Below are 20,681 nucleotides of genomic sequence, written 5' to 3'. Positions count from 1 at the left end.
CAAGTAGCCCGCTGGACTCAGATCTCTAGATACTTCATCACTCCTCCGCTGCTCCGATACAAGTCCGGGCTGCGGAGGTTTGTTGATACATGTCGTCTTCTTCTGTTTGCTTTAATCGAGGCTACGTAGTTATGCAGCGCCCCCATCGTCAGTAAATGGAAGTACTACAAAGAACCCCGTTTAGTGCAATTATTTCACAAGTCTTGTTATATACACAGCTCGGAAAATATTACCGAGGTCCGGACCTCGGTGACCTCAATGGTAGATACGGCCATGAACTCCGTGTGTTGCTGCTAGCATACATAACACCTGACGTGGAAACGTTACTCGTGGATGGTGCTACAGAGCTGCTAGAAAGACGGTCGAACCCGGTACATTCCTCCGTCTGCATGCGGTGCACTTTTGCTAAATGTTTAGACAAATTGCTCGTGCTTACATGGTAAACTCTTATTGCACTTATGGTAACAAGTATTCTCCACATCGAGACGGGTAAAGTTTAACCACACCTCGGAGCGCGTTCTCTCCGCCATCTCCGCAGTGTGCTCCGCTGCATGTAGCAGCTGCGTGTGTGTAAACTGCCCCGCCCCCTCGCACACAGACGGGGGAGAGAGATCTCGTCTGATCGAAAATACATCATAGACGCATTTGTTGTCTTTGCATATTAGAAACGAGTTGGCGACACTAAGACTGCGATATAATGTTTTTTAGCAATAATACATGACATATATAAATGTACTGTATGCATTCAAAAGTGCTGAATAAATGTTTTATGGACCCATAATAGTGATTATTATTTAAGTTAAGTTTTTCCATAATCATGTCTATTTCCATAATCAGGTAGCTGAACAACATTGGTAAAAAATGTATACATTATATATATATATATATATATTTCTATTAATCATTTTTCGGCCTTTCGGCATTCGGTTTTCGGCCAACTGTTTCCTATTTTCGGTATCGGTTTCGGCCAAGAATTTCCCATTCGGTGCACCCCTAATCCTAATACTTGCTTTTTTGAGAAACAGTCAAAAGTGTTAATATATTCTGTTAACTATCATACAAGACAAAGCACAGCTGCAAATCTTCAGATAGGAGAAGCCGGTTTGGCACTTGTTCTTGAGAAATGCGTCAAACCATTGACTGAGTATCACAACTGCTGCAGTTTAATCTCCTGCCGATCGATTATCTCAGTCGTTCCAGCTCTATGATAAATTGTCTCAATATTAATGAAATATTTGTATGTATTGTCTTCTTGCTTTACGTCTTTGTGCTTTTTCCATATTTTTTCTAGTTTTTGTTCCTGGTTATATATATATTGTTGTGCCAATTTTAATATGGCTTCGAAATGGCATGCAATAAATTCATACAGAACGAAGGTTAAGGAAAGTAGACTTAAAAAACTATAATGTATTTATTCGGAGCCAAACATGGATGTGGGTCTATTTTGAAGTGGTGAACTTTCTAAACGAGCTACCGGAAGATTTTTAAAGAAACATATTGTAGTGCCAGTACAATTTTATCTTTAGAATTTTACTCAGGTATTTTCGGTTTGGCTCGTCCTTGAAGTGAATCTCTGTATAGTTAACTAAACCGGGGGGTTCTTTTTGTGTTTACTTTTGGTCTGACCAAAAGATGAGTTTCAGCGTTATATATGTAAAACTGAAGCAACCTTTCTAGAGACGCTGTTTTTGCCGGAGTCCATGTTTCGCACATCTCTACAACAGAGGTGGTGAGTCCACTGTCAGTATGACTCATAGTCCCAATGGCCATGAATTAAAATACAGACATGTTTTTTTTAAATGCATAAAGAAAAGCAGAAAAACAATACCCAACAAAAAGGTCTATTGTCAGAAACGCCAATAACCAAGGACAGAGTAGACGGCAAAGTTAAAGGTCCCATGTCATGGCCATTTCTACTGATCATATTTTCATTGTTGAGGTCTACTAGAATAGATTTAAATTGTGCAATTTTCCAAAATCACATTGGTTTCTCATGCAGCTTCTCTGTATAGCATGTGAGTGTATTCACCAGGTATAGAGAACCGCAGTGACGCGTCCTAAAACCCGGATGTAAATTCCTTCCATTTCCTTCGTCAAAAACGCAATGCAATTTCTCCATAGGATTTTGGAAAATAGCTCAAAATAAGGTCTGTGGTTGACACACATTTAAGAGACGGATCACGTTTTGTTCAGCCGGATAATATCCACATGTCTATCCTACTTTTATAATTTTCGAAGCATAAATCTAGTCGCAAGAAGCAAAATGCTAACGTTATGCTATAAAGGAACTACAGCAGGGTCGCTGCTTCAACGTCACGCCAACATCTATCTATCTTCCAAAATCCTATGGAGAAATTGCATTGCTTTTTATCGAAGAAACCGGACGTGGTAAAAATGCTAACTTACTTCCGGGTTTTAGGACGCGTCACTGCGGTTCTCTATTCACTCTCTGTCCTAAACGGCTTGTTGGAGCTCCTGCCCATGAAGGGCCAGTGGATCTGTGGTGGGGGTCAGCACAAAGGTCAAGAAAACCCACATTTGAAAGGGAGACAACGGATGACCAAGAAACTAGTGACTTGCTCAATTCATTTTTGAGGTATCTGTGAAGAACATGACAACTGCTGCACTACTGGTATTTTGTATACCAGCAATTGAGGGTGGACAAGTTTACTACCACTTAAGTTTCAAATAATTGTGTTATTTACTTATTGTAAAGCATTTGAACATTCTTTTGTGTCACATGTTCATTATTAAGTTGATGTATAACTGTATAGTATCTTAATTATTTAAAATATAAGGTGACTAAAAATGGCAACCGTATTTTCAGTTTTGGAAACCAAAAGCTGATGCCTGGTTGCCAGCCTGGCAACCACTTTTAAAAGTTAGCGTTGAGCCCTGCAGTATAACAAATAAGTCTTATGAACTTTGGTAACAAAGAACATAAGCTAAGATTAAACACAGAGGCATCTATATTCCCTGCCATTGAATAGACTCTTGCAAGTCAGACTGCCGCTATATATGGTTGTTGCTGAGAAGAACAGCACTACATTATTAGCTTAAATGTGTGATGTGTACGAATGGGGCATGACACTTTGCGTGAAACGTTATCTCATCTTTTAAATAACTCTAACCACATTATTCAAAAAATAAAATATATGTTGTTTAGGACATTTTACTTTGTTCTCCTCTCTGGGTATCATGTGTTTAGTTTTCGGCCTTTTTTTTTTCTTTGTGTCTTTATTGTAAAGCACTTTTGAACTGGGTTTTGAAAGGTTATATGATTAAAATGAGTTTGAATTGTATTATTAATAGGTTCTGGTAGTGACACTGTGACAGAAAGGACAGGAGGCAAAGGAACAAGCCCTCCACACATGATCATGAGCCAGCCAACCAGAGAGTCGTGTTCCCCGTAGAGTGTTACAACTCCTTGGGAAGCCTGTTTGGACCTATCAGCTCTTAATCCTGGCTACTGTACATCCACAATACAAAATCAGTGTTAGACACAATTTTTCTGTAAGACTTGATCACTGAAAGCCAAAAAGTATGGAGAACAATGAGACGGCAGCATATGTCCATGGCTGTTGTCTGAGTGCCTGAGGGGCAACCAAGGCCATTCTTTTGTTGTAGGGGGCTGGTTGGTATTTAGTACAGAGGAGGGGTATAGAGGAACGTGCCTGGGGGAGGGTTGTTGCTCCAAAGTATGCAGACATAAGCTGTCTACGTGTTGCCTTTGAAGCAGGCCATGGTTGGCTGTACTTTGTGGGTCACAGTGCAAGGGTTTACAACAGCAGTGTCCCACAGAGAGCCTGGACTCATCCAACCCCTCAACGCACTGCCAAACTATAACACAGAATGAAAGCTGGAGAAACTAACAAAGCAGCCATTATGAAATGCTTGTTGGGCTGTGAACTTTTGAGTCCTCAGAAAGAAGTAACTTCAAAACAATGAAGGTCTATTGATTGACTGAAGCCAAGCAGTTTATAAAGCATAACAATACCTGTCGACAATAGAAGAAGGTAAATTCATTGTGACGGATGCAGTGTTTGCAATCGTAAAGACACAGTGCCCTAAAAATAGGGAGAATCTGGGAGTGAACATTGCAGATACTGCAAGAGGCTGTCGACATAGTAGATACTAGGGCTGAACGATATACCGTGTCATGGCGATAACCGCGGTATGCGCATGCGCGGTATTCACACCGCAGGGACGTGCGGTTTTATTCATTTTTTTTTAAAATGCTAACGCACTTTAGCACAGAATTCAAAATAAAGATACCCTTATTACTTATCGAAACTGCACATACAATATATCCGATTAAAGCTGAGACTGCACAGATTATTTAAGTATAGTATCTAAGCGATCCGATCTCGCAACAGGGGAACCAAACACAGACATCACAACACGTACCTTTTACGGGAGATCGTCTCACCGTAGCTGTCAATCTGATCAAAAGACGTGTTCAATGGCATAAAACGAGAAAGAAAAAACGCGGCTGAATCGGTTGAGCCATAGGTTGATAATGTATCTGTGGCTTTGAAGCAATTGTTTATAATCCATAATTCCATTTTTATGTAAAAATCAGATCACAAAAGTTAGCTGCTAATGGTAGCCACCTTGGTGCTTCCGGTTTTGGCTACGCGTCGTCACTCTCACTCCTTATTTGTTCATGTGTTGGTGTGTGTAGAACTTCCCCTGATATTTGACCTTTTTAGACAGATTTAGCACCAAAAAAACCCTCTTTTGGGGCCATTTGGGTGGATTTTCCATATCTCTGGCCCACCTTGCTGGATTTTGACATGTGACATCTCTTTCTGACCGTCAGAGCCAATGGAATCGAGGGGAAATCACACAGTCCTTATTTGGTAATGTGTGTGTGAGAGACTTCCGCATAGCCAAGACCGGAAGCAGCAGCCACTATGGTGGCTACCATTATTAGCTAACTTTTGCTCTGCGATATTTACATAAAAATGGAATTATGGATTATAAATTAAATCTTTTTTTTATACAGAGACGTTAAAAACCTATGGATTAACCGATTCAGCCGCGTTTTTTCTTTCTCGTTTTAATGCCATTGAACACGTCTTTTGATCAGATTGACAGCTACGGTGAGACATTTCCCCTCGAAGCTACGTAAAGGTACGTGTTGTGATGTCTGTGTTTGCTTCCCCTGTCCGAGTTCAGATCACTCAGTGATGATACTATATACCTAAATAATCTGTGGAACCTCAGCTTTAATCGGATATCTTGTAAGTGCAGCTACGAGAAGTAATAATAAGGGTACTTTTATCTTGAGTTCTGTGCCAAAGTGCGTTAGCATTTTTCGCTCAGGGGTCATTTAGATGCTTCTTATGAGACTTGTGTTTTGTTTTGGTATAAAATGGTTTGTATCGTCAGTTAGCTGAGATTATTTCCGTTAATCTGGTATAACACATTAATAGGTTCTTAAATATTACGATCCCCTGAGACACTGTCGTGAAAAAAAAAGTAAAGTACCCGCCGGGACTTTGGGGTTTAACAGGTTAAAAAAAACGCGATATATACCGCAGGGGGGGAAAAAACCGCGATGTCAGTTTTTTTCAAAACCGTGCAGCCCTAGTAGATACTGCAAGAGGCTGCCAACACTCGGCGAATCGCAGAAGAGAGAAAAAAGGAGAGGAGAGAAACTAGAGAGACATTAAATGACAGCAAAGAAATAAACACACTGAGCTGAAATAAAACGAGTGCATATTAAAGTAAATAAAATATTTAGTTTTGTCCTTTCAGGAGGCGCAGGGGGGGCTAGGCGATGGCAGGTGAAAAACTGCAAACCCTGTGACATACCAACATAGGGGTAGACACTTTAACACGGACAGCTGCAATCCAATGTCAAGACCAGACTATGAGATATCAGCCGGAGAATCACCTGACCCAACAGATGAAAAGGCCACTTTTTGAGTTGCTCGCAATTATCTCGGAAGGAAAAAATATTGTTAAATCTTGTCCTGGCATAAAACAATACAAATATGAATGTGAAACATCCTAGTTGAATGTTGAGTTTGTGTGAGATGATCCTCACCTGCTCAGTAACATCAATGTGTCCTTCAGCGTATTATCAAGCATAGGGAATACCTGGCTTCACTGCCTTAAACACAAAGCTCAGCCTGAGCAGCTTCAAGCAGCTACAGCAGTGGTGCACACAGAAAATGATTGCTTTCTGTAGGAGAGACATCAATGACATTTAGGCAAGCTTAAGGAGCAGTCTTCTATTCGTTTCCTTTGTTCATTAAAAGGAAAGTTGACACCGAGCAGGTCCAAGCTAAGAGTGGTTTGGTGTCCACATTTTTAGCAGTAGAGCTACTCTTTAGAAAGTAAATGTTTAACTATTTAACTTCAATCTATAAGACTGTTACATTTGACAGTTGTCATATTTTCGAAAAACACGTGGTAGAAATGTGTTTCTTGCTGCTGAAGACATCCTATAGTTGACAATTGTCCTATCTGACTGGCTCTTTATACAAATTGGAAACTCCCTGCACAGGTTATCAGATCTCAGGGGGAATGAAGAGGCCCAGATGGGTAAATCCACGGCTGGGAATAACATCCTATCTAAATAAAGGATCTCAGTGTAAAGTGGATATAAAACTAGCCTGTTTTATCAATACCCAACAGCAACTCAGCAAGTGATTCAAGTAAATCACAGCAATAAAAGACCAACATACACAAGATGGCAGCTTTTACCTCTAAAATGCTAGATTGTAGGGTTTGATAGACAAAAAGAAGAAAATGGTTCATTTAAAGGGGATTTTCTGGTCAACTTCAGCAAGTAACAGAGCAACAGCAGAGCTGCCATCTGCAGGATCAGTCACAACAACTCACATCGGATAATCTCTCTTTGGCTACCAAGTATAGGCAAAATGGATAGTATATACAACATAATAGTAATATAATGTCTCTAAGGCATTTTCAGGAAATTTGATTGAGAAACAATAAAATAGACAGTCTTTTTTTGGCTATAGTCATGTAAAAGAAGTACTTGACAAATCAAGCTACTTCATCACACTGATGCAAAAATCACCTGAAGCCATATGGCAATGAAGCAGTCCTGATCAGTAATTTGCAAGATTGCCAACAATGGTCTAACACAAAATACATTTAAGGGATAGCTAGATTAGTAAGAAAATAAAAAATAAAATCTGTACTGGCTTAAAAATCCCAATCGTCTCATGGTATTGTATTTTTGCCAAATCCTATCTGCCTGCCTCCCAAACATTTCAGTAAACCTACAATGATAATAATTTGGCCTCTTTACCCCTTTTTCTGCTGCTGGTAGGAAACAGATGGGAAAGCCTCAAGAGTGTGAGAAAAGACTGAGCTTTATGCAGACCTTTAGAGCTAAATTATAATGATAAACACACTCCAAAAATAGGTCTTGTAAACATGGATTCAAATAAATGTTACATTTGCTTTGCATAAATACATGAGGAGCATAATTGTTGCATCATCCAAAATGTATAATATTCACCAATAGAGAGTTTAAGGCACAATTTAAAATATTCTGAGTCTTAATAAATAAATAAGTAATAGCTACCTGATTACCAAGGATGACCACATTATCTTCTTGGCTTAAGCAGGGATGGATTCATACTTAAGCTGTGTTGACCCCCTCTCATCAGATGCTGCTCAGAAGACCATGCAGGGACAAGTACCACAAAGTGACCAATGCTTTGGGAATTCAAGCTGGTAGGTAGAAGACGTCATGCTCATATTCAAATATTTATTCAAGCCTGTACTTAGATCTTTATGCGTTTGGTTCGTGTTGCATAAGACATGTTTAGACTTGGTAAAATGCTTAGGCATTACAGTATAATAATAGGGACTGCTGTATTTGTAGACATTCAGAGAGCACATGAAGGAGCAATGGTCTCAAGTGTTTAAACTAGTAACAGTGCACACGGCAAAGGATTGGGCATGCTACAAGTTGCATGTCTGGTTTATATTTTGCAATACAAGTAGCACAGAAAATAAGTTCAATATAAAACCCTGCTACCATTTGACTGCTCTCTGTCCTGTACTCTTCGACTTTTTTTAATTTTTTTTAAATGGACCACACATTTGAAACAAGAAGAGAGAACTTCAGCCACAAGGCCACTTGACCGTTTCATGCAGTGTGGTGAAATGTGCTGATTAAGGGCACTCATCAGAGAACAGATGGAAATGGCTTTGGAAGGAAATATATCAACGACAAATCAAAGCACAGAGACATAAAGCAGCACTCTGGCAAGTTCAGCAGATAACACTACATAGAGCCCTATGTTTATTATTTTCTGGAGGTGATAAACTGAATGGGGAATCACAGGTTCAAGACGAGAACTGTGATGTGTAATACCACAGAATCATGAGGATTCGGTTTACATGTTGTAAGTCGAATTTGCCATTAAAAGACACCCAACAAACAGCATGCTCAGGAATCAGAGCTGCACACAGGGCTGTGTTTCTATATGACCACACACATGATTATTTGTGAAAGCATGCATATAAAAGGTGTGATGGTGTGATGAAGCCATTGTCAGAGGAGCCATCTTCAGCTGTTATATGGGGGACTAGGTGTGACAAAACTGAAGTACAAGTGTCTTCCAACACCAACACACAACTCATCACAATAGGCACTAGGCAGTGACATTCTAATATAATAAAGTATTCCAGAGCAGAACTTTAAAGTGAAACTAGATAAAACAACTGACACGCTGCTTTCTGCCGGAGTTTTGAAAAGATACATTTTGCACCACAGTAGGAAATGGCCTTAATAGATCTTAAAGGGGCGGGCAGAGCTGTTGATCAATACCAGTGACTAAAGGATCACTTTGCAGGTGCTAAGATGTATGGATTCAAAGCTCTTTGTTTGGGTCCAAAATAAATAGGTTGCTGGTATTCCAAGTTTAATTCAGAATCTTCTTCCAATAGAGTATTGTACTAACTATGCAATAGTGTTCAAATGTATTCTGCATTTGAACACTATTCTGCTTTTCTCTGTGTTCCTATCAACTCTGTGCTCAGATTAGCTGACAGCCTAATTAGCAAGCTGTCAACTTCTGCCAGTGTTATTGCAATCTGCCACCACTCAGAAAGAGTACAAATACACACTCTATGGAACAGGGTTTTGTTTTATAGCTAATTTGTTGGAAGCCTGATAGCTCGGAAGGCCGAGCAATGAAACCATCCTCAAAGTTCTTATTCTTCTTTCTGTTAATTGAGATTTATTTTTAATTCAGTATTATATAAACCTGGTCTACAGATATTTCCCCTTGTACAATCTAGTGCAGGGGTGGCCAACCCGCGGCTCTCGAGCCGCATGCGGCTCTTTGCCTAGTTTCATGCGGCTCTTCAGTTCATATCGAATTGTATATGTGTGAGTTTGGGGGAGAGCCACTGACTCCTGACTAGTGTTGTACGGTGTACCGATACTTGAAAGGTACCGCGATTCCCTGCCGTTAAAAACGTTACTAATCCTCCGTTTCATTAGTATCGATACTTTAAGAATGACGGGGGAAAGTACTCCGGTGAGAAAGCGCCGTTTAATAAGAGCCGTGTATGATCAGCGCTCTGCTTCCATTCCCTGCACTGCAGCCGTGCCTGCAGTCCCGCCCCTCCCAAGCACGCTCTAAGTCCCTCCCCTCTCAAGCACGCTCTAAGTCCCTCCCCTCTCTCATGCACGCGCTAGCTGCCAGAGCATGTGAGAAAACGAGAAGCATGGCTGCAAGTGGGAGTGCAACTGCCGCTGCGCCTCGGCTTGTTGACAAAAAAGACGCCAGAAGCGACATTTGGAAGTATTTGAGCGATATCTCTGACAGTGAGGGCAAGCCTACGGACACCACGAGGCCCGTCTGTAAGAAATGTATTAATTGTATTTAATACGAATTATTGTCATTTATTTTATTTATTGTTCTCATTGTTTAAAAGTTTGTGTTATTGTTATGGTTCTGGGGTGAAATAAAGCACGATAATTACATTTAAGACTGTTTCCCTTTTTTTAAGAAAAGTATCGAAAAAGAATCGGAATCGCAATTCTTGACTTGGTATCGAAAACAAAATGTTGGTATCGTGACAACACTAGCTAGCTACTCCTGACAGTTAAACCTGATATTTAGTAGGTCTGTTAAGTATTGAATGCTGATAATTCTGACGTAATTTGGCCGGTCAAAGTTGTTTGGGCTCGGATAAAATCGCTCCGTTACTTTCGCTTCGTCCCGTGTTACTTTCGTCCCGGCTCTCCCTACGTGTGTATGTGTGGTGTCAGGAGTCAGTATGAGAGGATGACAGCGTGTCTAATTTTGATGTGGCCCAAGAGCCAATCACAATAATACCTGTGATGCTGTGAACCAATCACCTTTGAGGGGGGGAAACCTATAGTTGATTAAACACTATCCAGTGTTTCCCCTACCATTGTCTTGGAGGGGCGCTGCACCCCGCCAACGGAGCCCCGCGCCCCCCCTGGAATTCAAGGTGTTTCAAAAATATATATAATTATTATTTTTTAATATATACATAGCACCAAATTGCAAATAATCTATAACTACTGTCACTTTTCACATTGAACATGTGCTCTTTTATTAAATAAACTAAACGCTTTCATTTTAAGTTGTGAGTTTATTGTTTTTGACCCTAAGAAACACTGATGCATTAATCAATACCAATAATCCACAGCTCCTCTCTCTGCTCCAGAGGATTTAAAAAATATATATCCCAATGCCACAAAAATGCATCAGTGACGTGGTTGAAATCTTGTCTCCAGAAAAAAAAAAACTGAAACAAGCGGTATCAGTGACTGTGTGTTTGATGTGGCTCTTTGCAGTAAAATAGAAAAAAATTGGCTCTTAACCTCTGACTGGTTGGCCACCCCTGATCTAGTGCATAAGTTCATTTTAAGCAGCTTTAGTCAGTAAGTAGTTTAAAGCAGTAATTTGGCAAAACCAACCTCCAAAAAACAAACCAGGGGAAAAGCAAAGGGTTAAATTAGTTAAAACATGTTAAATGAACCTCAGAAAATGAATGTCAAATGATTTACTGTATTAAACAAATGACATAACTAAACTAAAAGAAACAAATTATCTATGGTGATGTAAAACAGTTTGACGGTACGAACACACGTCATGGTTAAAGTAAAATGTTACATTAATTGTATCTTTATCATGTAATTACCCGCCTGGATACAAAAAAAAACACTCATCATAAACACAGTGTAACTAGCATGTAAATATGAAAACTAAATCCAGACAGAAGCTGCTCATTAAGATGATTGTACCCTTCCCAGTCACTGACACAATTCATCAATGACATGAATTTGATCATAGTGCTAAATGTCTCAATGGAAAATATATTAAAGGTCCCATGTCATGGCCATTTCCACTGATCATAATTCCATTGTTGAGGTCTACTAGAATAGATTTACATTGTTCAATGTTCCAAAATCACATTGGTTTCGCATACAGCATCTCTGTATAGTATGTGTATTCAGCAGTATTCACTCTCTCCACTAAACAGCTTGTTGCAGCTCTTGCCCCCCCCCCCCTCCCTGTGAGCCCAGTGTGCTCCGATTGGTCGGGACCAGTCGGGACGTTGTGAATCGCGCTGAGCTCCGTGGAGGTGTGATTTCCTTGTTTAGCGATACACAGCCAAACTCATCCTGAGCACACACAAAGTCACAGCCGAAGTAAAAACAATAAGTGTGGCTTGATATTGAGTAAGAAAAAGCTTGATAAACGCTGTGAGAATGGGTCTGCAGAGAGAATGGGTCTGCAGAGAGAATGGGTCTGCAGAGAGAATGGGTCTGCAGAGAGAATGGGTCTGCAGAGAGAATTTCGCCGCGATCCCAACTGTCTGTTATCAGCCTGCAGCCAGGGAAGAGAGATCAGCAGAGCTGCCTGCACTGAGTGTGTGAGGAAGTCCGTGGATTGGTCAATTTGGAGCAATCAGCGGGGGCTTAACGTAACGGCTCCACGGATTGGTCCATTTTGTTCCGGGGACGACATGACATCATGATGTACCCGGAAGAATCAAATGGACAGTGACGTATCTCCAACGAGGCGTTTTGGGGAGGTATTTTCTGTTTTAGAGTTTTATTCGCTACATGGTGTACTTTGGGGATTTTTACTCTGCACACCGTTTACATGCATAAAAACCTTCATAACACACAAGGGGACGGGTAATAACCGGAAAAGCATGACATGTCACCTTTAATATCCCCAAGGAATTTGAAGAGTTCAACCTAAATATCTGAAAACGCATTTCTTATTCATACAATTAAAACAACCGCTCTTCGCTTCCGTCTCTAAAATATGTCTTCACTTCACTTTCCACCAGGGGAAAAAACGTTGCATCCGCTTCACTCCATTGCTTTTCTGGTTCATGCAGATCATGTTCAGAGCATCAAATGAAATCAGACGGCACCCTGCAGCGTCTTTTAGAAATGGTAACCAGGCCGGCTGCCACCGATCGCTGTTGGTTGCCAAAGTTCAGTTAACAGAATGGCTGCCATCAAGTCATTGATTATGACTGGAGAAAAAATAGGTCTGGATAATCACACCACATATAACCAGTTAACTGAAGCCCCTAAATAAAACTAAGAAGAAATACAAAAATCATCAGACGGTATTGCTCAATATTTACAGGAAGGAACTTTTGTACTGCAGTTATTAACCCTAGAGTTAAATGGTGCATTTCAGTATGAGGAATAATTTCCTACTGCACGCCACGGCTTGATGTGGTACGCAAAGCGAAACTTTAACTAAATATATTGTTTCTGAATTAGCAAAAGCCTAATTTTCAGCATTCTAATTGCAATGTTGTTAAGTGTGTTGACAACTGTCCTCTCAGCTTCTGATTTATTTAAGTATTGTTACTTTTCAAGCTTTAGCTTTTGGTTCATTTGGGTGGAGCATCCTCTGCGCTGATACTAGGATTACTGCTGACCCCAAACATACTATTTTTAAAGGTTTTTTCTTTTTAACCAACAGAAGGTGCATAAACCAGAATATATGTAATGCTTGATGTTCTCCAAATGCGGACAAAGTTAGTCTTGACCCCTGCCAGACACTTACATGCTAAACAAACTCAGCGACTAAGCAAACACACAGGTGGGTAATGGGGTTTAGCAAAAACTGATTAGTGTTAGGGAAATAATTGTCCTAGACTCCTAGATATGACGTGCATGACCAACCCTGACGTCTGTTATCTCCTTTAAGGAGATAGGCTGCTTCAGCCATAATGTTGTTGTTCCCATTCTATGACCGGGCAACCCTAGGTCACAGATGGTTTATTGTTGTGGGTACACTGGGACACTTCCTTCTCGGTGTTTGTGGACTCCAAGGTGTGAAATCTTCGAGGCCATAAGTGGCAGACGCAAGTAACTCAGTGTTCCCAACTGTTTAGGCTATCTTCTCAAATATGTTGATTACTCTCTGCGAAACCAGTTAAATGAGCTAACGAAAGAGAGGCGCTCCAGAATTGACGTGGCAACTCTACCGTGAAGTCAGAACCTCTGGCTCTTGGACTTGTGATGTAAATTCTCCGGCCGAAGCTCCAAATAAACCATTTGACATCAAAGCTCCTGCTCTTCCCGTGTCTCTTTCCTGAGTCGGTGACTCCCACTGCATTGCTACACAGAAGTTTCCCTTACAATTAGAAGTCCAACACAGTTCAGATATGTAATCAGACTATGGCATATATTACAATTTCAAAGTCAGAGTATAAAGTGAACTGATTAATATCAAGTAAATATTGTGCATATGGGCTACACATACTAATGCATGTAGGAGAAAAGACGGAGGCATTTCAATTAGTGTAACCTTCAAACAAGTTTCAGCTGGCTCTTGAGCGAAATATGAACTATTTAAGGTATTTGACAGTCAGCCACAGTAATACAAAACGACTTGGTATAGCCTGTGGTGCAGTTTGACATATAAAATCATAGCAGTTTGCACAAAGACCTAATGTGCAACATATATCATTACAATTTGAAATAGCACCTCAGCCTAAACCAGCCATAAAAAGGTACCTCTTTAGACATTTAGCTTTTTGATTGAAGAGATATACGGGACAATACAATACGGAGAAGTTCACAGATTCAGAGATCACACTGAGCAAGTGCAGCAGACGTAAAAAGCACTGCAACTAAAACAAATGAAAAAACTCTCCTCTAGTATACCATGATTATTGCAATCACATTATTTTAGAATATATATAACAAACATATGGGAAATGTTTTATCAGATCTCTTCAATACACAGTCGAGCTTATTTACAATGATGAATATTTGTTCTATTGTAAACTGTCCCTCCTCACAAACCAATCATAACAACAACAACATCAAAAGGGCTCATTATCAAAACTGTTCATGTGCTAATGTTTGAAAAACTCCAATCAGCCGATATTTGATGAATAATATAATAGAGTCTGTTTAAGTTTATAATGATCTCACTTCTGTCACAAGTTGGAGGCAAACCGGTTTTTTTTGCGGCTATAGCTTTTCTTCTTTTCCTACCCCAGCATTAGCCTGACATAACGAAGGTGCACCATTAGTGCCAGAAGAGCTCCTTCCTCCCACTGGCTTTTAGTGTTCAATGCTTTTCTCGCCGTTCACACTGACAAGGGATTATTACCATATACCTCAAACTCAGTGCACTCTTTATATTCCTATTAAAGCTATTTTTAAAAAAACAGCTGTGTTTTCCTTTCATTTCAAATAAATACTATATACCATTACATCTTCCATTAGGTTAATTAATTGCTTGTTATTCGGAACATTGTAATCCTAATCCACAGTCATTAACACATTACACCTGTATTTGAACAATCTACATAAATATAGTACATTTAAGCAAACAGTATTGTTATTAAACCACGTATATCAAGCACACAAACAACACTACCAATCGGAATATAGCTCTCATTTTATGTTCTTTGGTATGCATTGCAAAATGGTAACGAAACTCAATGTCAATATGTTTTAAATAGCCTAATGTCAACTAAATCGGATCCTAAACAATGCACTTTGTTAACAGCTGTGTCGTTACTAACTAAACATAAAAGGGATTAGTCTGCAAAGGTCTAGTGTGGATAGACAATGCAAAGTGTATGCAGTCGTTGTTCTTAAAAAGTAAATGGAGGGTCATTGCATCTATGATTGCTGCAATTCCAAAAACACAATTGCACAAAAGTGGTCTTCAACCTAATAACAGGACAGCTACAGTAGTGCGTGGCACAAAGATCTTACAATGGTGGAGAAGTTACTGCACATTAGAAAGAGATACATCTTTCTTTTTTCCACCGATGAGTATCTGAGTAAACCAGCAATGGAAAGTAGCTATTCTGTTGAAACGGCTCACGTCATAAGAGTTGAAAATAAATCTTTACTGAAAATCAACAGCATTTAAAACCCAAAGATGTCTGGACGTTAGCTAACCGGTGGCAGAAGTTAAGTTTTTCAGTTTCTGATCTGATCCATTCATTAAAGAAAAGGCTTGTCATGACTTCTTCGCGTAGCCACATCCTCACAACCTGTCCAGCATGACAGTAATGCAGTAAAAGGTGATACTTTTGGTGATGAGCTGGAAGGAAAACCTAGCCAGCTAGCTAGTGAGCCAGCCAACAGCATACTTTATACTAAGCAGATGTATCGTTAGCATACAAGCTAACAGAGGTATTGCATTCCAGAGACAAGTCAACACAGAGCTTTGAAGTTCCTGCATTCCCTCTCCGGTTCCGTTATGAAGCCGACAAGCTTGAGGTTGTATTAGACGTTTATCGGTTAAGTGCTTCACAAAAATAACATGTGACAGAATATGAAACACACGACTGGTGCGGTTTAAATGTTCGCTGATGTTAAACTGTGAACATATCAGCTAGCAGCACTGCATACGAGTGTCTGGACAGAGGGAGCCAACAAGACTTAACATTAGCAACCTTACCTGCAGAATAAAAGCTGTCTTACAGAGCGGGAGATTGTTCAGGGGACACCAGAGGTAGTTGTTTTCGGTTGGTCGGTGAGTTTAAAAGAGTCCTGTGTTACCTCAGGCTGAATCAACTAAAGAGACTGGCTGAGTGTGCTGCCTCCCAGCCACAACAGCGACTGAATACAGCTCAGGGTCTGCTTCTCAGTGGAAGCATATGCAGTATCGCGATATAGGACGAGAGCTTGGAGATATGTACGAACCAATCAAATGTGTCGAATGGAGCCAAGTATTTGTTTTGTTTGTGCCATGGTTGTTGCTCTGTGGAAAAGGCTGAATATACAATTCAAGTAAATACAAAAAATTAAAATGTTTGATTACAGATCTTCAGTTGAGAAATGATATGTTTTTGTTTGCTTGGCTTTGCTGCTCTTGATTTGAGTGTCATTCTGTTGTTGGTTCTGTTTTTGTAAGAACAATGAGGGCCAATGATAAAAATCCTTGGGCGGATTTGTCTTCTTATTGTGATTACAAAGAAATGCATGGTTATATAATAATTAACCCATATGATTTGAACCAGCTGGTAAATGGCCCATACAGTATTCTCCTTTGCTTTTTATTCTATCTAACTGATTCCACTGTGTAACCCTAACAAATAATGCAAAAAATAAAAGCTCTTGTCTGATGTTATTGTTAAAGATTCAGGCAGTGTGCTGCAGTGTTTTTTGAGTGGAATGAGGAAACACTGCTGAAATGTGTTACATAAAGTGCCATTTCAAGCTTTCTTTGAGCTGTCTTTCTCATGAGTAGATTTTAAAGATATTGCCCTCCTAATGCTGATGTGAAATCTTATGAAATACACCATGCAAAATAATAAAAGTAGAGGATATTATCACAGGCAAACTGAACTTAGGGTGGGGCATTTGCCTGATGCAAGACAGCAACATCTCTCTTTGAAAAGTGGTGCACTTTGACTGTCATGTAGGCCCATAGAGGACTGGTTGTCGTGGAAGCTGTAGATATTGTCGAGGATTTGTAATTACATTTGTTTAATCATTTTATATTCCAGCTATTCCTCAAAAAACATGTTTTGGATATCATGCCATTCAAATTTAATACATTTTTAGAAATTGTAGTTTTTGTATTACTAAAAGCTTACATTAGTGGGCCTTTTTTGACCCGGTGAAGTGGTATTCTTGAAGTATCTTTGTAACTAAAAATGTTTATCATTTCATATTCCAGCTATTCCTCAAAAAACATGTTTTGGATATCATGCCATTCAAATTTGTAATTTAAATTGTATACATTTTAAGAAATTGTAGTTTTTGTATTACTACCCCCAAGCTTCCATAAGTGGGTCAAAAATGACCCACATGCATTTTCTATGGAATTTTTTTTTTTTTTCAAAATGTAATTTTTTTCCCTAAAATTAGAAATAGTGAAAAATGTAATATAAAATATTTCTAGTGTGAACCAAAATATAATACTAAATATTATACAAGTGATTTTTCTTAACCAAAATGACAAAAATGGCATAAAACACATATTATTCTAATACGGGTCCTTTTTGACCCACTTATGGAAGAGTAGGGTCCAGTCACTCGTGCATCTAAGGGTTACAACTTAATAAACTTCTTCAAAGCTAGGAGAACTTGTGTTACATTAAGGTGTAAATCAGATCTAAGATATTGTCTAGATTAACCATATTGTAGTGTGGCTCTATTGATGCCCGACCACATTGTTAGCATTTAGATATGACATGTAAAACCTTAGAGAGCAGAAATGTTGTTTTGTTCTTTAAAGTCAGGTACATGTATAAACTCCGATATCATTAAAGTTTATATTATGTTGACTGGGTTATTTGTGCGAAAATTGTCTTTAAGGATTATTTTCAAAATGTCTTCTTCTAATATTCTTCTGTTACAAAGAAAGTAAACCCCTGGTGATATATTTTCCTCAAGCATTGTGTGAAAATAACTGTGGAATTAAATGTTATGTAGAGCTTTATTTTCAGTGTCAAGGATTGTGCACTTATAATGAACAACTTACATTGGGACTGTGTATGTTTAATGAGAGCTTTTTTTCTTGAATGTTTACAAGGAACCAAAGCCACTGGAAAGTTATTTTGAGACATAAGGTTTCCAAATCAATGTAGAAATCTCTGAACAGAATTATTGATTGAACAGACAAGATGAGCTGCATGTATTGTGTACTGACATTTTGTGAAATGATACTGTGATTTAGCTGTACAGTGTGTTCTTATGTTAATTCAAAAACAGAAGCTTATCATAAAGAGAAACATAACAGCATTTATTGAAACACTGTAATATCACCTCAAGTGATAACAGCTGTGAGGATAATGGGAACTGATGTGAGATTGAAATGAAAAGGAAATGTCACAGCTCATTTCTCCACTCAACATGCATACAGCATGCAAATCCTGTCCTCTTTTGCAAAGCAATATACTGCGCTGTGAAATGAGCATGTAGTGCTACTGTAGCTAAAGCACAGACTCATCTAAATGAATTTGGGATTATATAAAGGAAATTCAAAGCAGACTATTTCCCATTCCATTCCTTCAAGTGTAACATAACAAGAAAGAGAATCAGTGAGTTGCTTTTGATAAAGACGTCTTCAGTCAGCAGAGAATTTATTTCACATTTCTAGTTGACAAGCAAAGTCCTCAATCAAACCCTACTCACTCATGACTAACTCAGGAATTTGGTGATATTAACTGCCTCTTTAAAATAAAAAATATACATAATAAAAATGCAACCACATGCAGCTGAAGAGATTTCTCAAAGTCTATGCTTACCTACACGTTGAAAATGTGTACTATGTAAAGATATTTAAAAAGAGCTTTAAACACCAGTCCTACTTTTAGGGATTAGTAAACTTAATGCTCTGTCTCAAAAATCTAATTCCCTCCTTAAAAGTGCTGCACAAACTGAATGAGTCGGATGAACATTTCTTGGAAATTACTGTCAGTAGAGGATTGGCAAAATACAGCATAAGTAGAAAATAGAAAACATCTTCTAAAAAGTTAATGAATATAATGAAAAGGCGAAATTGAATGCAATGTGTGTGTGCAGGTGAACCTGTGTCCCCTGCAGCCAGAGGGGTAGCTGGGAGGATCTCTGAGGTTGCAGTCCTCTCTCTGGGTCTTTGGATCTGCCGCCAACTAAAACTGACTGACTGGGAGAGATAAGGCGCTTTAAATCCCTGCCATTATTTGATCTATGGCTATTGGTATTCTAAGTCTGTTTCTCATTTCAGCTTTTGGAAAAGGAGATAGCTGCGCCACTTAAATGCGGTGCTCTACGTATCTGACATCAACCCCAGGCACATGAAAGAGAAATTAACTGAGTGACAGCCCTATGTGGACAGAGATAGAGTGGAGGGGGGTTGTCACTGTGGATGGAGATATTTGAAATAAACTTCTCTCTTATTCAGCTTTATCAATGTGACAACATCTAACCATTTATTTCCCAAAGCTTGGAATGTCACTCGGTGATTTGTGTTCTTTATTTTGACGACGTTCTCTTCACATAACAGACCCTAGGAAGAGAAGCTGTTACTAAGGCAACACCTAATTGGGATTCCAGTTAACCAAAACAAGCAAACAAAATAATATTTTGCACAAAACTAAGCTTTTCAGAGTGTGATATCATTTGCACTAATGGAGAGTGTTCTAACAGCTCCTTAAAATTCACAAACACCCTCAGAAACCATTCAGATTGGTAACAGTTTGTAACTTAATTTACATTCTCAGTTATTGAGAACAGCAATGTTGTGCTAATGGGCAAAAGGGAGAGCAAAAGGAAATAATTAAATGCTAATTTTCACACAAAGCACCAAGGGTCATAACTGACACAGGCCTGGATGCAATTTGCTTTAGAAATGAATTCCCTGCAAGATGTCATTGAAACAAATGTATCAACAGCAAATGAGAAAAAAGGGAATAAGTGTAGGAAAGTGTTTAACAGGGTGCAGAGGTCAAGTTAGACAGAGACTGAGCAGGATGGGATCTGTTTGGCTAAAGGAAGTTCATGGTTTTATTGTGGCATGCACATACAAGTTCAGATAACGTCTTTCATTAAACAAAATTGTCTCAGCTATATACTAACATTATTGTGCACACAAAAATGTTTGACTTTCTGTCTTAATCTGCTTCACATGAGGCTCAATTCGTTTTTATCAGACACAATATCGATCATTTTGGTTTGTACCAGATATTGACAGACCATCTTTCCTTGTACATTAGGAACATTTTGTACTGAGCATCATACAAATTGTACATCTGTTATTGATAGGCACAAACATAAATTAATTATACAAAACAATGATTTTGAATCACTTATCAAGATACAAAATGTCCCAGTTGAAGATCAGTCTCTTTTCAGACACACCAACAAGATTTTTCCAAAGTGAAATTATTCCACATTGATGTCTAAATATGGAACTCATAATTGTGTTGGTAAAAAAACATCTTAAAGGATTTGTGGAAAACACTGTCTTTAACAAAGCTTCAGTTTAATAACAACCTTACATTTCTGCAGTTAAGCAAAAGCAACTTATAAAATCAGTTTGTAACAACAGCACGTTAGCACTCTGTCTCTCCTGAAAGGCCTGACTGAGTCACGGACGCTCAGATTAAGATTCCTCACAGAGATGAGTCTGTCTGCCCGATGTTTGATTGATCTGACCGTGCAGAGTGCGCCATGAGCCTGAGCTTCCACTTTAGCGGCTCTCTCAAGG

General features: G+C 39.0%; 1 protein-coding gene across 1 annotated transcript in view; it reads right to left on the bottom strand.

Annotated features, from left to right (window-relative positions):
* The window catches only part of glceb (glucuronic acid epimerase b), a 64,971-nt gene extending 48,859 nt beyond the window's left edge, over positions 1-16,112 (bottom strand). Inside the window, exon 1 of the mRNA XM_034221183.1 lies at positions 15,942-16,112. The gene's annotated coding sequence lies outside the window, so the exon portion shown is untranslated. The remainder of the gene's footprint in view (positions 1-15,941) is intronic.
* Between the last annotated feature and the right edge of the window lie 4,569 nt (positions 16,113-20,681).

This window comes from Gymnodraco acuticeps, unplaced genomic scaffold, assembly GCF_902827175.1.
Source record: "Gymnodraco acuticeps unplaced genomic scaffold, fGymAcu1.1, whole genome shotgun sequence".
Taxonomy (NCBI): Eukaryota; Metazoa; Chordata; class Actinopteri; order Perciformes; family Bathydraconidae; genus Gymnodraco; species Gymnodraco acuticeps.
The sequence above is the reverse complement of the archived record's forward strand: the minus strand, read 5'-3'. Positions and strand labels throughout refer to the sequence as shown.